The sequence below is a fragment of the Rhipicephalus microplus genome, chromosome 3 (genome assembly GCF_043290135.1).
Source record: "Rhipicephalus microplus isolate Deutch F79 chromosome 3, USDA_Rmic, whole genome shotgun sequence".
Taxonomy (NCBI): domain Eukaryota; kingdom Metazoa; phylum Arthropoda; class Arachnida; order Ixodida; family Ixodidae; genus Rhipicephalus; species Rhipicephalus microplus.
Window position 1 is genome coordinate 46349468 of NC_134702.1, and position 7249 is coordinate 46356716.

The 7249-nt window shown below is 42.5% G+C and overlaps 1 long non-coding RNA gene across 1 annotated transcript; it reads left to right on the forward strand.

Moving 5' to 3' along the window:
- Window positions 1-1518: 1518 nt before the first annotated feature.
- LOC142803716 (uncharacterized) lies at window positions 1519-5319 on the forward strand. Its single transcript, XR_012894239.1, has 3 exons — window positions 1519-1675; window positions 2993-3078; window positions 3443-5319. It is a non-coding gene; the product is annotated as an uncharacterized LOC142803716 (long non-coding RNA).
- Window positions 5320-7249: the final 1930 nt, after the last annotated feature.

The window sequence follows — 7249 nt, forward strand, 5'->3', positions numbered from 1 at the left end:
GGATTGGTGGCTGAGCAGCGCAGCTACTGCACGAATATGTGAACCTTGCGTTAAATGACGGCCTAATTGACTTAGAATGTGTGAAGGTGCTCTCCGAATACAGCAGAATGTCAGCAGAAGCAAATCGCGTTTCATCTATAATGGCAAGTAACTGCAATCCATGTTACGAAAGCTTTCCTTAGCGTTGGTTATAAGCTACATGTTTGCTGTGGATTATATACAGGAACATAATGTTCGCCCGAGTATGGGTGTGTGTGCGTGAGCCTGCGCATGTGTTCGCGTGTAAGCGCGATTGTGTGTACACCCGTGCATGTGTGCGTGCGCGTGTATGTGCGAGTCCGTGCTTGTGTTGGCGTGCCTGTGCACATGTGTACGCCCATGCATGCGTGCGTTTACAGTCGCGTGTGTGTGTTGCCGTATGTGTGTATACGTGTATGTGTGTGCGCCTGTGAATAAGTATGCGTGTGTATCAGCCCGTGCGCCCTCAAATTTCGTGTGTGTGTGCGGGGGGGGGGCACTGCTTCTTAGTGTTTAAGGTCCCACACCTGTTCAGACTGGGAGTCTATATGGGAGGTGGCTTAAGAAATGGCGGTGGTCAACGCACTGTACACGGACTATTCAGTACATGGAAAACAGCTGCACACTTTCGTACCAAATCATTGCTTACGAACTTGCTGTGGTAGCTGATTAGGTCCGCTGAGGCGCTTCTACGCTCGAAAACGTGGGTTATGACCAATTCACACGGAAAGCTGTCACTGCACTTATGCACAACCATCGTTTATATTAACAATGTTTAACAAGAACGTGCCCTGCCTTTTCTACAGGTGCTTAGCTAGCTCATTGGGCAACCATATGGAATTATGTGCTGATCATGTGGTCAGCAAAAAGTTTGTTATAACAACCTCGGCACGTTTCGTGGTGCGTGACAAGCCTTGTAATAAACATCCGCGACTGTGGATTAATTTGTTCCAGCTTCGACTACGCATTCAGTGTTTGCGGCACCATACGCGGAATAGCCAGACACAGACAATGCGAAAAGAAATTCCTCTGGAAAAAGGTGTGGCGATGCTCTCCCACTAATGCCACCGAGGACGAAATAATTATTGTTTCTGGCCATTCCATGGTGCACTTTGTTTTCCGCAAGTTTTGCTTCACTATTTTTCGCCCACTGCAATCGCATTCCGTCGAAATACTCAAAGAACCCGAGGCTGGTAAATAATCTGCGTCGCTGTGCGACTGGCTGGGAGGAGAGTTGCCGTTTACAAGGAGTCATTCCGCGCCGAACGGCCGTCCGCCGTATGCGCCATAGCGTTTGCCTTTCGGCGCCGCCTTGGCGGGTTTCCCGCTCCTCCCCCCCCGCTCACCCCGGCCAGCGTTGCTCCCACAACGGCGGCGTAGATAAGCGAGGAGTTGCGTCACCGAACACCTGCGTGGACAGCTGCGGCGCCGCCACGCCGCCGCCAGTGCCTCCTCCTTCTCTCTCTCTCAACGTTGCTCCCTCTGTCTCATCGTCTTTCAAATGCGTTGCGTTGGTCTGGGGTCTTGGTCGCAGTGTGTGTTCTAGCGAACAGGCGCATATTCAATGGTGGTCACGCATGACACCGTGTTCGAAGTGACGCTCAGATTAAGGAATATTCATGGAGTGGCGGACACGGACAACGTGGGCCTGTTAACGGTGAGTGTACTGTTTTCGTATGTAGTAATCATACAGCGCTAGCTGGGCGCCTGCAGCAGCTCTGCCGAAGTAGGCTGCCAGCCATTTACAACAGCATGCGTTCGCGGGCCTGTTGCAGATGCCCGATTAAACGTGTGACTTAACGAGTTCACACTGCTATGCGCGATGTTGTGTAAGTGCTTGCATCACTCATACAGTGAGTGATGTGATCACTTAACAAGGGCGGGGTTAGTTGCTGATCGCACATTGTCTCTACACTGCACAAAGTGATTGATATTGTTTTATGATGTGCTTTGGGCTACATCGTAATAACATTTCTATTAATACTCAAATGTGCAACGTGCTCCTGTAGGTGTAAGCGTAAAAAAAGAAAGAAAAAGCAAAAATTATGTACAGAGGCGCACTGTACGAAATGGCTTTTTTTTTTGGCTTAAAGACGGTATAGTTGGAGGTGCTGATATGCCGCGATGCTCCCAGCACGTGCGCCTCGGTCTTTTAAGCTATTTAGGACAAGTGCCACCAGCAACAGGGAAAGATCTAGCAGACTTCCAAAGGCGCGTTGTTGTGGCCATCGCCGTGCGTTGTTTTCCCTCGTTTCTGTTTGCTGTTTTCGTGCTTCGCTTTCATCTGCGATAATGTTCGGCGTTATAACAGAATCGAGAGAGTATACGTGACTGTTGGAGCTATGTGCGGTTGCTCTTGCATAAGCCATGGCTGCTGCAACGTAGTCGGCGTCCGCGCGCAATGCCGCGTTCGAGCGCTCTTACTTGCGTGATTGTGTTTAACTGAGTATTTAGGCACGGGTTACGTTTGTAAATCCCGTAGTCAATAATCGCTAATAGCGTGCCCCTGATTGCCATCAGAGGATGGGCTTGGTTGTCGAAATATGCCAGACGCTTTTTCTGAAAGCAAGCTTTGAATTTTTTTTTAAAAGAAGTACTTTAATACGTGCAAGGCAGTGCCTATTGCAGGCCCGCAACTCTTTAAAAACTGGACGAGCTATCACACCTTTTATCAAATTACAATGAATTAAGATGATTGAATAATAGATGACGAATTTCTGTGCTAGATTAGGTGCACAAAACACATGTTCGCAGCCCTACGTCTAGAAAGCAGGCAAATAGGAAGCACAGCGTCAAATTTGGATTAGATTCTATTGACGGAGCGTCTTGTGAGGGTAGAAAGAACGAGAAAATTGTTCATTTTTGATGCCCTTATAGAGGCAGTCAGAATTGCACTGATTGGTGACTTGTAATAATTCCTCAGATTGTTAGAGGCGTGATTAAAGTGAGTAAATCTTTTACTTTTTTTTTGCAGACCTCTTCGCTAGTGCCACGCCCAAGATCATTTGTTCTCATGTAAAAGAGAAAGCAGAGATGTCTTCACTGTTTGTACATGAAGAGGTGAGTTTCTTGTGCATTTTGATTAATGTTACATGTTCTGAGCGTTGTACTTTAGGAATTGTTTTTCACACTGGCTCACTACCCTATAAGGAATTTGATTCTTAGGTGAGTTCAGGCTTTCGTAAGTGCCATTTTCGAGCTGTAGTCTTACACTTAACCTCATTTCGGGAATTTGCTGTATGCTGGAAAACTCTTATCTTTATCATACGAAATTATTAGAATGTATGGGTTGTATGCTACGAGTTCAGTGTAATGTCAATTACACGCCATTTCGAAGGATACACACTACACATTCTTTATATATGGTGCTGCCAGAACAGCACGAACATCCTTTTAAGAGAAGTCATATTTGCTCTTATTACAGGATGAGAGGGTGCCGCTGACGTCCTGCGTAGTCTACCCCCCGGCCCCAGTCTAGAGCAAGCCTACTTCCTGAACCTCCACATGGATAACCGAAAAATCTTCCGTGTCAGTAATGACGAAGAAGGAGTGACAGCACTGATGAGTTGATTTTTTTTTTATTTTCAACATTGTCTACGGCCGCAAGGCCTTTAACAACCACCGTGATTGAGCGGATTTTTCTCGGCGTGAGTTTGGAGTTTATCAAAGAAGTTGTTCAGGCAGTACGACGCTGAAAATTTTAGTGTCACAATGCCTGAACAACTTTTTCTAGTGTGGTCATGGTAGATGAACAAACATTGTTATTTGTGTAAGTTATTTTGCTTAAATATAGCTGGACCATTCCATGCCAAACGTCCCAGCCACTTTGGCGACCATCTGAATTGTATTTGAAAAAAAAAGTGCTGACTTACTGCGTTGAAAACAGTGAACTGCTAGAATATTTCAGCGAGAAAAAAAGTTTTGTTCATGTGGCTGGCTTTTAACTTCCTGGCATAATGCCGTCTGTGTGCTGTTTGTGGAAAATTTCGTTTTAAAACTACCGCTTATTTTTTCTAAAGCAAATTCGGTCTACCTGTTGAGTAAATGTGCTTCTGTAAGGTATTTGAAGCTCAATAGTAATAGCGCAATTTTTTAGCCACATTCGCTTCCAAGAATAAAGCCAAAATGTGTTATGTTTGCATTTTTTATTGCAATATTGCACTTTGTATGAATATCTGAGCAGTGAATATTTACTCCACAGAAGGTATATTTTGAGGAAAAAATATCTTTAGACCTCTCAAGCTGCTGAAATATACGAGAAAATATCACGAATTTCACAAAATTGTGATTTTTGTCCATATTGAGATGCAATTTGCTCCATGTTGTGATACAATGAAAACTCATCATTATACCTAAATTGTAAGAAAATGAAATTCTTTCTGTAATAAAAATCTTATCGCAAAAAGGACAGGAAAGAGCGCTATCAACTGAATTTTATTGAAGGTGCTACGAGCGTTTTTATACTGAGCGCAAGACCAGGGCTCATCTGCAACAACACATGTGTGACCATGACAAAATAATTTTAACCGAGAAAAGAATACTCTTTTTCGGAAAAGATAAGTGAAGGTGTACTGATGCATTGATCCTTGGCCTTCCTGATAAAGAGTTCTAAAATCTCTCATTTTTCTGCTTGCTTTTTTTTTCAAAAACCGTGTTTTATGAAACCTAGGACTACACTTACATTCTTTACGGTGTCCGGCCATGAGACTACTATAGCTCTTCTTAACATTTAAAGCATGCTGTCTTGCTTGATCATTGAAGCATTGCCCAGTTTGTCCTGTTTACTTTTCCACATGTTAGCGGTATCTTATACACATTAGATTGGCATTCAGTAAACCTATTCTAGTGACGAATGGTGCAAGATTGACTATTCCTGTTGCTGTAAGTACATGCACTTTTGAAAGCTTGCAAGGGGTGGAAAACAACAATGTCATATCTGCTGGCTCTTTTCCTAAAATTGTGAGACACCTTATGTACGTAGTACCATGTGACATGCAAAGGTGATTGGTCATTCTCTTTTTCTTTTGGTCCTGCTTCCTTTAACTTTACTTTCTGCAGGAGGGTTTCACAAACAAGTGTGATGATGCTGTTGGGGTATTGGCTGGTGCTATCAGCCCAGGAGTGCTAAGAATGTTCTGCCTTTTGATAGTGGGCATTCAAAATTAGTAGAAAGAGGAATTGATACCACATGTACTCAGGCCACCCTTCAGAAGTCATGTTAGCACAAGGGTGAGGTCAGGTTTAAAAACCAGATTAAAAGACTAAAAGATGCTGGGTATCCCAACAGAATCATCACACCCGTTTGCAACACCCCGGCAGAAAGTAAAGTTAGACAGGACCAACAAAAAACAATGACCAAAACCTTTGCATGTTATACCGCATCATGTGTCTCACAATTAAAAAAAATAGCCAACAGATATGATATTAGCGTGTTGTTTTCCACCCTTTGCAAGCTTTCAAAAGTGTGTGTACTAAACAGCAACAGGAATAGTCAATCTTGCCCCATTCGTCACGAGAATAGGTTTACTTAATGCCAATTTAATGTTTGTAGAAGTATTTTTTATCAGGTAAACCAATGATCAGTGAATCACTACACGTTCACTTATCCTTTCCGAGAGGGAGTATTATTTTCACAGTTAAAGATTATTTTGTAGTGCTCACACGTGTCGTCGCGCATGAACACGGTTCTTGTACTCCGTATAAAAGTGCTCGTAGCACATTCATTAAATTCAGTTGACAGTCGGTGCTCTTTCCTGTCCTTTCTGTCTCTTCCGAAAGTTGTCGCGCTGTGACTAGCACACAACCACGATGAACCAACTCTCCCAAATTAAGCTCTTGTTACGTAACACGTAGACCGAGTTTCGTATAAAAAGAAGGAGCGGTGCTTTTAAAATAAAATTTTTCACATACAACACCTAGACGGCATTCCAGGAAGTTCAGAAGGCAGCCACGTGACCAAATATTTTTCCTCTCCTAAATATTCCAGAAGTTCACTATTTTCAATGCAGCACGAGTTTTTCGAATACATTTGAGATGGTTGCCAAAATGGCTGGGACATTTGGCATAAAGTGACCCAGCTGTGTCATTAGCCATAATTATGCACAACCTATTTTGTTTTTTGTGTGTTTTGACTCAGTTTTGTGTTCGTTTTTAGCTTATTGTGTTTCTGATCATTGTATTGGTTTCTGAAGTATTCGCTAAAGTTATATGTGCAAAAACCTGTATATGTTTGCATGTACATCATTTCTCATAACCAATTGTTATACATTCAGGAATACAAAGCTTAATCCACTGTGATTATATACATTTAAAAACACTATCCATATATATTTTTGTGTGCATCACTTCTTGGGAACGATTGTGTACATGAAGGCGTATATAGTGAAATCATGGTGATTGTATATATTTGAAAGAATCATAAGTATATATATGCTTGTATTTCATTCCTATTAACCGATTGTGTACATGAAGGAGTATTAAACTGGAAACCACTGGGATTGTAGATACTTGAAAGAATTATAGGGATATATTAGCGTATATTTCATTTGTAGTCTCTATGTACTTGAAGCAGTATACTAAACTGAAACCAGTGTAATTGTATGTTGCAAAGAATTGTCAATGAAGTGAAACTGAATAAATATAATAAACATTTGAGGTGTTGCATGTGTAGTGTACGTATACGTGAACGTATATCTGGTGAAAAAGTTGTGTGGCAGAAGAAAACTTTGTTTTATTTGCCTATTAAATAAACGCAATATGCAAGGGCAGCAAGGCTTCATTTTCTGTAACGCGCATTATGCATATACTGTGAAGTATATATAGATCCAGCACAAGTTCATACACGATGGCACGCGTTAATATTTTTGCCCAGACGCAATGAATGGAGCTCGACAGGTGGCGCACCATTGATAATGAGGACCACTTTCTTCAAGTAGTGTTTAATCAGTGCATGCTGATATCTATTAGTGCAGTCTAAAAGAATACTGGCACCCCTGCCATGGGCACTCAACACCCTTGTGCACCCTTCTCGCACCCTCCTCAGAGGGTGCTAAAAAAGTGATGGACATCGAAGGCACCCTTCCTTAAGGGTGTTTTTTTAACACCCTACAGTTTTTTTACATGTACACCCTATTTTAAGGGTGCATGAAAAAGCACCCTTCTTAGAAGGTGCTGAATTAACACCCTTAGGGTGTCGTCCACGGGACAAGCTCATTTACACCCTTCTGGGTGT